The following is a 10,640-nucleotide window of genomic DNA, read 5'->3' as shown; positions in this document are numbered from 1 at the left end:
ATCTTGTTTAATGCGAGACGGTTATTCATTTAAATCAGAGAATAATGGTTGTTCTATTTATATGAGTAATATCTTTTATGGTCATGCACCCTTGAAGAGTGGTCTATTCTTACTAAATCTCGATAGTAGTAATACACATATTCATAATGTTGAAACCAAAAGATACAGAGTTGATAATGAAAGTGCAACTTATTTGTGGCACTGTCGTTTAGGTCATATCGGTGTAAAACGCATGAAGAAACTCCATACTAATGGACTTTTGGAACCACTTGATTATGAATCACTTGGTACTTGCGAACCGTGCCTCATGGGCAAGATGACTAAAACACCGTTCTCCGGTACTATGGAGAGAGCAACAGATTTGTTGGAAATCATACATACCGATGTATGTGGTCCGATGAATATTGAGGCTCGTGGCGGATATCGTTATTTTCTCACCTTCACAGATGATTTGAGCAGATATGGATATATCTACTTAATGAAGCATAAGTCTGAAACATTTGAAAAGTTCAAAGAATTTCAGAGTGAAGTTGAAAATCATCGTAACAAGAAAATAAAGTTTCTACGATCTGATCGTGGAGGAGAATATTTGAGTTACGAGTTTGGTGTACATTTGAAAAACTGTGGAATAGTTTCGCAACTCACGCCCCCCGGAACACCACAGCGTAATGGTGTGTCCGAACGTCGTAATCGTACTTTACTAGATATGGTGCGATCTATGATGTCTCTTACAGATTTACCGCTATCATTTTGGGGATATGCTTTAGAGACGGCCGCATTCACGTTAAATAGGGCACCATCAAAATCCGTTGAGACGACGCCTTATGAACTATGGTTTGGCAAGAAACCAAAGTTGTCGTTTCTTAAAGTTTGGGGCTGCGATGCTTATGTGAAAAAGCTTCAACCTGATAAGCTCGAACCCAAATCGGAGAAATGTGTATTCATAGGATACCCAAAGGAAACTGTTGGGTACACCTTCTATCACAGATCCGAAGGCAAAACATTTGTTGCTAAGAATGGATCATTTCTAGAGAAGGAGTTTCTCTCGAAAGAAGTGAGTGGGAGGAAAGTAGAACTTGACGAGGTAACTGTACCTGCTCCCTTACTGGAAAGTAGTTCATCACAGAAAACTGTTTCAGTGACACCTACACCAGTTAGTGAGGAAGCCAATGATAATGATCATGAAACTTCAGATCAAGATACTACTGAACTTCGTAGATCAACCAGAGTAAGATCCGCACCAGAGTGGTACGGTAATCCTGTTCTGGAGGTCATGCTACTAGATCATGATGAACCTACGAACTATGAAGAAGCGATGGTGAGCCCAGATTCCGCAAAGTGGCTAGAAGCCATGAAATCTGAGATGGGATCCATGTATGAGAACAAAGTATGGACTTTGGTTGACTTGCCCGATGATCGGCAAGCGATTGAGAATAAATGGATCTTTAAGAAGAAGACTGACGCTGATGGTAATGTTACTGTCTACAAAGCTCGACTTGTCGCAAAAGGTTTTCGGCAAGTTCAAGGAATTGACTACGATGAGACCTTCTCACCCGTAGCGATGCTTAAGTCCGTCCGAATCATGTTAGCAATTGCCGCATTTTATGATTATGAAATTTGGCAAATGGATGTCAAAACTGCATTCCTGAATGGATTCCTGGAAGAAGAGTTGTATATGATGCAACCAGAAGGTTTTGTCGATCCAAAGGGAGCTAACAAAGTGTGCAAGCTCCAGCGATCCATTTATGGACTGGTGCAAGCCTCTCGGAGTTGGAATAAACGTTTTGATAGTGTGATCAAAGCATTTGGTTTTATACAGACTTTTGGAGAAGCCTGTATTTACAAGAAAGTGAGTGGGAGCTCTGTAGCATTTCTGATATTATATGTGGATGACATATTACTGATTGGAAATGATATAGAATTTCTGGATAGCATAAAGGGATACTTGAATAAAAGTTTTTCAATGAAAGACCTCGGTGAAGCTGCTTACATATTAGGCATTAAGATCTATAGAGACAGATCAAGACGCTTAATTGGACTTTCACAAAGCACATACCTTGACAAAATTTTGAAGAAATTCAAAATGGATCAAGCAAAGAAAGGGTTCTTGCCTGTGTTACAAGGTGTGAAATTGAGTAAGACTCAATGCCCGACCACTGCAGAAGATAGAGAGAATATGAAAGATGTTCCCTATGCATCAGCCATAGGCTCTATCATGTATGCAATGCTGTGTACCAGACCTGATGTGTGCCTTGCTATAAGTTTAGCAGGGAGGTACCAAAGTAATCCAGGAATGGATCACTGGACAGCGGTCAAGAACATCCTGAAATACCTGAAAAGGACTAAGGATATGTTTCTCGTATATGGAAGTGACAAAGAGCTCATCGTAAAAGGTTACGTTGATGCAAGCTTTGACACTGATCCGGACGATTCTAAATCGCAAACCGGATACGTGTTTACATTAAACGGTGGAGCTGTCAGTTGGTGCAGTTCTAAACAAAGCGTCGTAGCGGGATCTACATGTGAAGCGGAATACATAGCTGCTTCGGAAGCAGCAAATGAAGGAGTCTGGATGAAGGAGTTCATATCCGATCTAGGTGTCATACCTAGTGCATCGGGTCCAATGAAAATCTTTTGTGACAATACTGGTGCAATTGCCTTGGCAAAGGAATCCAGATTTCACAAAAGGACCAAACACATCAAGAGACGCTTCAACTCCATCCGGGATCTAGTCCAGGTGGGAGACATAGAGATTTGCAAGATACATACGGATCTGAATATTGCAGACCCGTTGACTAAGCCTCTTCCACGAGCAAAACATGATCAGCACCAAAGCTCCATGGGTGTTAGATTCATTACAGTGTAATCTAGATTATTGACTCTAGTGCAAGTGGGAGACTGAAGGAAATATGCCCTAGAGGCAATAATAAAGTTATTATTTATTTCCTTATAATCATGATAAATGTTTATTATTCATGCTAGAATTGTATTTTCCGGAAACATAATACATGTGTGAATACATAGACAAACAGAGTGTCACTAGTATGCCTCTACTTGACTAGCTCGTTAATCAAAGATGGTTATGTTTCCTAACCATGAACAATGAGTTGTTATTTGATTAACGAGGTCACATCATTAGTAGAATGATCTGATTGACATGACCCATTCCATTAGCTTAGCACCTGATCGTTTAGTATGTTGCTATTGCTTTCTTCATGACTTATACATGTTCCTACGACTATGAGATTATGCAACTCCCGTTTACCGGAGGAACACTTTGGGTACTACCAAACGTCACAACGTAAATGGGTGATTATAAAGGAGTACTACAGGTGTCTCCAATGGTCGATGTTGGGTTGGCGTATTTCGAGATTAGGATTTGTCACTCCGATTGTCGGAGAGGTATCTCTGGGCCCTCTCGGTAATACACATCACATAAGCCTTGCAAGCATTACAACTAATATGTTAGTTGTGAGATGATGTATTACGGAACGAGTAAAGAGACTTGCCGTTAACGAGATTGAACTAGGTATTGGATACCGACGATCGAATCTCGGGCAAGTAACATACCGATGACAAAGGGAACAACGTATGTTGTTATGCGGTCTGACCGATAAAGATCTTCGTAGAATATGTAGGAGCCAATATGGGCATCCAGGTCCCGCTATTGGTTATTGACCAGAGACATGTCTCGGTCATGTCTACATTGTTCTCGAACCCGTAGGGTCCGCACGCTTAAGGTTACGATGACAGTTATATTATGAGTTTATGCATTTTGATGTACCGAAGGTTGTTCGGAGTCCCGGATGTGATCACGGACATGACGAGGAGTCTCGAAATGGTCGAGACGTAAAGATTGATATATTGGAAGCCTATGTTTGGACATCGGAAGTGTTCCGGGTGAAATCGGGATTTTACCGGGTTACCGGGAGGTTACCGGAACCCCCCGGGAGCCATATGGGCCATCATGGGCCTTAGTGGAAAGGAGAAAGGGGCAGCCCAAGGTGGCTGCGCCTCTTTCCCCTCCCCTAGTCCTATTAGGACTAGGAGAAGGTGGCCGGCCCCCCTCTCTCCCTTCCCCTCCGAGGAATCCTAGTTGGACTAGGATTGGGGGGAGGAATCCTACTCCCAGAGGGAGTAGGACTCTCCTGCGCCTCCCTCTTTGGCCGGCCAGCCTCCCCTCCTCTCCTCCTTTATATACGGAGGCAGGGGCACCTCTAAACACACAAGTTGACACAAGTTGATCCACGTGATCGATTCCTTAGCCGTGTGCGGTGCCCCCTGCCACCATATTCCTCGATAATACTGTAGCGGAGTTTAGGCGAAGCCCTGCTGCTGTAGTTCATCAAGATCGTCACCACGCCGTCGTGCTGACGAAACTCTTCCCCGACACTTTGCTGGATCGGAGTCCGGGGATCGTCATCGAGCTGAACGTGTGCTCGAACTCGGAGGTGCCGTAGTTTCGGTGCTTGATCGGTTGGATCGTGAAGACGTACGACTACTTCCTCTACGTCGTGTCATTGCTTCCGCAGTCGGTCTGCGTTGGGTACGTAGACAACACTCTCCTCTCGTTGCTATGCATCACATGATCCTGTGTGCGCGTAGGAAAATTTTTGAAATTACTACGAAACCCAACAGGTAGACAAGAACATCAAGCTCATCAATGTAGTCCAGGTGATGTTAGTTTGTCGGATTCTACATTGTCAACACCGGGCTTGCAATATATGGGAGTTCGACCCGGCCAAGCACCAAACCCTGCTAGAGCTCTTCGGCTCCTTGCACAAGGACATCTAGAAGGTGCTTTTCAAGTCTGGCAAATCATGGTCGGACTCTGCCGAGTACCGCAGGTACCTATTGTCCCGCCCTGCAAGTTCGGCAAGTCACTATATGCTGACAATTCACGTGTTTTATTCGCATATCCTTAGGAAAATGCTTAACGTGTTTCCCACAACTCTCCTAGAGCTGGGCGAAGAAGGCGGGGCGGATCTACTGTCCGGCCCTGCTGCCAGAAGAACCGGCCGGCCCACTTCTGATGAAGATGCTAGTCCCGGCGCCTTACAAGGCACCGAAGAAGAAGGTCGAGAAGGAGGCCAAGAAGACCAGGGGCGGCATCCGTCGCCGTGGCGCTTCAGACACAAAATCCGAAGACTCCAATGACCATTCTTCCTCCGAAGAGGACGAGGAAGAGGAGGAAGACGAATCCCCAGCGGGGGGAAGAAAGAAAAGAACGACCTCCACATCTTTGGAGGCTGAGTCGCCTAAGAGGGGAAAAACTCCTCTTCCAGAGGAGTCCACCGCCGCCGCCGATAGTAGCCCGCAGTGGGATCCCAGGGCCCAGCCCCTGGTGAACTCGTGAGTATAACATCCGAACACGCTTATGCATCTAGACTTGTCATGGCATAATATTTTAACCTGAGCCGTACTTTTTACAGTCATGCGAGGTCCCGCCCCGAGCAATCCTCGTTGGAGGATTCGCTAGGTTTGGATGCAATGGAGAGCGGGACACCCCCGAAGGCCCCCTCCCCCAAACATGTGAATGACACCGAGGTTTCGTCCCAGAAGGACCCAAACCACGGAGGAAGGGGAAAGATCGCAAAGGCAACGCCAGGAGGCCAGACTTCAGGGCCCGGACACACGGGAGAGAAGGCTCTCGTGGACGTCGACGGCGGGGGTCATCTTGAATCCGACCCCCAGCCGGACACAATCCCGAAGACCAACAAGGCCCCAGAATCAGGCAGGCGGCCTCCATTGGCTGGAGGGGGTGTGTCTGTTCCACTGGCGACATCTGTCCAACCAGAGGTGCCGGATGCTTTATTGGTGGCGCTGAAGGGTGCCTCCATCGTTGATGAACATTGTGCCCTTATGGGTGCGGTGATTGAGAAGATTCAATCCGCTGAGAGTGGACTGAATGAATCATGTATCAACCTTATAAGAGGCTTCGGGGTATGTTTTATGAGGTTTGGAAGAGTGCCATAGTATAGATAGCAGCCCCTGATACACTGTTCGGTGAAAAGAAGAACCGGACAGACGATCAATTTTATGTTCGCAGGAGACTCACTTAATGACATTTATCTCTTTTAATAAGCAGGCATCTGTAGCGACTACCACCTCTTATGCTGCAAAAGTATCCGGACTGAGGCATAGTCTGGAGCGGGCCGAAGGAGAACTTGGCCAAGTGAAGAAACAACTGGAGGATAACCAAGGTATGCAGAAACCTTGTTCATTGAGCACAAATGATTAAGTGTGTATGATGAAAATATTTTTATGATGTGCTCTAGGGGCGACGGCCGAAATTGAGGTTCTTAAGAAGGCTGTGGCCAAAGCCGAGAAGAAGACAGCCGCAGAGCAGGCTCTTCGCAAAAAGTATGAGGCCCGAGTAATTGAAGCTGGGCGAGAGCTTCAAGAGGCCGTGATGAAATGCGAGACTTTGGAGTAGAGTTTATGAAGGAAAGAATCTGAACTCGCCCAAGCTCGCCAAGCCGCAAGTGATGCCCGGGGGAAAGCCCAAGGTGCCCTGAAGGAAATCCAGGAGGCGAGGAAATTTGCGGCTGGTAAGGCTTTTTCTATACAAAGCGGGTATTTGAAAGGAGAAAATCAAGTTAATAGTTTGAATTCTGATTTCTCTAGGGGTATTTGCGGAGCTGCCACGCAACATATCTGATGCCGCCCAATTCTATCGAGCCGAAGAAAGGAACACTGCGGATAAGCACTTTTGGATGCAGTATCTGGCACCGAATTATCCAGTGCCTTTTACCGATCAACTAAAGCAGCTGATCGAACTGCATAAGGCGGCCGAGCTAGCCATGAAGGATTTGATTATCCCGCTATGGCCCGCCAAGCGGATTCCGAGCAGTTACTTCAGGCTTGTGAAGCGGCTTGTGAGTGCTTGCCCTCGACTCGAAGTCATCAAGCGGTCGGTCTGTATAGAGGGTGCGCGAATGGCCTTCGCCCGTGCAAAGGTGCACTGGGGGAAGATGGATGCGGAAAAGCTGATGACCGAGGGACCACTGGAGGGAAAGGAGCACCGCAAGCCTGAATTATATTATGATGGTGTTTTGAAAGGGGCCCGCCTTGCGGCGGAGCGATGTACCAATGACATTATATTTCCATGAATACAGTCATGTTGTCCTTTGTAATATTGAACAAGGTCATTTATATTATTTATTGCTTGTTATTTGAAAGCTTCTCCTCCTGTGCAGCCGTTTTTATATATTAATCCCGAGAGTTGGCCAGTCGTCGGCTTCTGCCCTCACGTAGTAAGTACGGGGGTGTTCGGGATAAACCTGGCCACTCTTTATCCCAGTGTTGGGTCCTTGAAGGAGGTGTTCAGCGCAACGAACCAGGCAATCGGACTATAGGGCTTTATCACTTTTACTTAGCCATAGGAGTTTTAACAAAAGGAAGGTAGGCGCAGCCCCTGGTGTTCGGAAGACCGCACGAGGGACTCTATAAGCACCTGATCGAAAAAAAGCCGATCCATCGCATGCTGCATTGGTTATGGCATTATGCGGAAGAAATCCTTAAAGATTTTACAACCTCTCGAACAGCTGACCAGTCTCTCGATGTATCATGATAGTCAGTTTTCGGATTTCTCTACTGAGTTGCTTGTCTAGAAGAACCGGGACACAATCGCAGTAGTTCTCCCTATGCTACCTTAGCGGATATAGCGGAACGTAAGGTACCAAAACATGGGAGCCGGGCAAACCCAACTATTGACCCAAGACATGATTCGGAGCTGATGCATATAATTTTGTTTTTCAAGTTTTTTAAAATTTTCGGTACTGTTTTTCAAGTTTTTTAAAATTTTCGGTACTGTTTTCGCTCCAGTTTTTGAAACATTTGTCGAAACGAGGCATGTGATATGCCGTTGGAAAGCTACGAACGAGGTGCAACTTTCATATGTTGAAATATTTTTGAGATTCCTTACGGTTTTAAGTTAATTTTGAAAATCGTGCGGCGGACGACGAGTGGCAGCGGTCGTTTTTGGCGAAATTTTTGCAAACCGCTGGTCGGAATGATTCAAATGATACGCCGTTGGAAAGATATCGACGATACACAACTCTTTCATGTAGAACACTCTCTCTAATTCTTTACGGTTTAAGAGGAATTTCGAATTTACCGAAATGCGGACACTCTATTTTTTGCGACATCCAAATCAACGTGGGTACTTCATCCGACTGAAAACCGCACTGCAACGGACGAAAAAGCGCACTGCATCACACGGGTAAGAGAACTGCATGATTTCTTTTTTGTGGGACGTAAATTTTTTAAGACGAGGAAGAAAACCGCACTACTTTTAGACTGAAAACCGCACTGCATCAGACGGGTAAGAGAACTGCATGGTTTCTTTTCTGTGGGACGTAAATTTTTGAAGACGAGGAAGAAAACACTGCTTTTAGACTGAAAACTGCACTGCATCAGACGGACTAGCGGACTGCATGATTTCTTTTATTTAGACGTAATTTTTCTCAGGCGAGCAAGTGGACAACGCTTCACGTACGGCGTAAGTGAACCACAACACTTCCGAAAGTGAAACGCGGCACTACCTGAAAGTGAACCTCATGTGAGTTTTTTACCGTTCCCTAACTTTTTTTTTTGACTTCACATCGGGCATAAGGAACCGCAACACCATTAAAAGTGAATCGAAGTGGTGTCGAAAGTGCACCACATTACATTTTTTTGAACCACACACCCATCAACCTAAAAATCAAAATGAAGTGTAGAAGACCTTTTCTTTTTTCTGAACAAATAAATCGAACGACACTGCACTGACATTTTTTCTTCAAAACAAAATAAAGTGAATGACATGCCCACGCTCTCGGGACTGCATGCACACAGCCAGCCATTGTGCTCCAAGTGAACGGCATGCCCACGCCATCAGGACGGCCCGCACACGCCAGCCATGGTACTCCAAGCCACCGGAGATGCAACAGGAAACTAGCCCATCACAGCAGCACACCGAAGACAACACTAGCGAGCTGCACTTTGTCAAAAAAATTTAGAAGTGAATCACATACACATACATCAAGTACAATGGTACACTGAAACGCAACTAGAAACTAGTGAGCTCTATGTGAGTGACTACATACCCACAGCCCACGCGATTACAGCCGCACTACAAAACTTCCGTCGCTGAGCTGCACGACAAGCGTTACAGAACTGCAGAGGAGGGAATCAAGCAACGGAGCAGCAGAGAGGGGAACGGAGCAACGGAGCGCCGGATTCGTCCCTCGTCGTGCACTGAAGATTTCAGCCAAAAAACGAAATCAAAATGAACCGCAAAACCATTGTCACTGTGCTCACTTTTTTCCCTGCTCACTTTTTTCCATGTTCGTCTATGGGGAAAACCTTGGATCCGCCATTTAATGAGGAAGAGGGAGTACAGAGAGAGGGGAACCACCTGCATCGCCCTGGATCAGCATCAAGGTGGAGAAACCACCGACGAACAGCACGCACGAGGGAACCGCACTACAGTACCGGGGCCACCTAACCACGTCGGGAAGCAGCGGCAAACTGCACCTGCGTTGGCCGCCGCGAGCTAGGCAGGGGAGAAGCTCGGTGGTTGGGGTCGACGTCGGGGTCTCGCCGATGAGCAGCACGAGAAGCACCACGAGCTGCAGAGGTGGGGCTCAATCCAACGTCGGGCAATGCACAGCGGCACGGGGACGGATCCGCCAAGATTGATTGGGAGGAAGGGGCAGTGGGGCTGGGTGGTGGCCGGCGGTGGGGCGTCGCACGGGCCGGCAACGGCCTAGATCGGGCGGCTCAGAGCGGGGAAGGCAGCAGGAAGGGGAGCGCCTGCGACGGGGATGCGAGCTCGTGTGGGGAAGAAGGTACGAGGAGGTCGAGGCCATCCAGTCGGCGCGGCGCGGGGCGGGGCGCTCTGTCCAGAAAGACGGTGTTGGGCAGGGAGGGCGCACCGGCGAAGGTGGGGCGATTGGGCGAAGCATCGGTGTTGGTAGTTGGTCGGCTGGGGGTGCGGCGGTGGGTTGGTGGATCTGGGCTGGGGCGTGGGAGGAAGGTGGAGGGGATCGGGGGAGGAGTGGAGGAGGTGGGTCAGTGGGGTGGGTTTTTTTGTGTGCGGTTCAGATGCTCGTTGGGTTAGTTGGGGTGTTAGCAGAATAAGACTAGTGTTAGCAGAATAAGAGTCTTAAGGGTGTTATCATGATAGAGTAGTGTCAGCTGACAAGGATACTTGAGTTTTTATGTCCTCTACAACATTCACTCATTGCTAATTCTCCAAGTTGATTTTTCTGCTAAGTGAATGTGATCGGACCCTTTTCCCCCTCTATGCTAAACTCAACCCAGTCTGTTCACAAATTCTTCATGTGCGTTCTATTTGAAACCCGTTCAAAATCTTCGTTGTGTCCTTGTCAGCTGAAGAAATTGTGAATGAAACTTTAAAATATTCTTATCTGAATTTCTGGCTTTTGCCGCTCAAACCGTTACACATCCCATGATATGAATTATCTATTCACCCACGATCTTACACGATCTCCACCACACTGTACATGGGTGACACATGTCGCTAGGATGAGAAGGGTCAGGGGCACGTTTGTCCATTTTCCTCCGGCGAGCGGTTTTTTACTGTGGCTATAAATACCCCTCACCCTCCTCAGACTGCATTTACCCCGCTCGAT

General features: G+C 47.1%; 1 long non-coding RNA gene across 1 annotated transcript; it reads right to left on the bottom strand.

Moving 5' to 3' along the window:
- Positions 1–8,578: 8,578 nt before the first annotated feature.
- On the bottom strand, positions 8,579–10,046 carry LOC123157409 (uncharacterized). Its single transcript, XR_006478970.1, has 2 exons — positions 9,090–10,046; positions 8,579–8,978 (listed from the first exon to the last, which is right to left on the bottom strand). It is a non-coding gene; the product is annotated as an uncharacterized lncRNA (long non-coding RNA).
- Between the last annotated feature and the right edge of the window lie 594 nt (positions 10,047–10,640).

The sequence above is a fragment of the Triticum aestivum genome, chromosome 7B, assembly GCF_018294505.1.
Source record: "Triticum aestivum cultivar Chinese Spring chromosome 7B, IWGSC CS RefSeq v2.1, whole genome shotgun sequence".
Lineage (NCBI taxonomy): Eukaryota > Viridiplantae > Streptophyta > Magnoliopsida > Poales > Poaceae > Triticum > Triticum aestivum.
The sequence above is the reverse complement of the archived record's forward strand: the minus strand, read 5'-3'. Positions and strand labels throughout refer to the sequence as shown.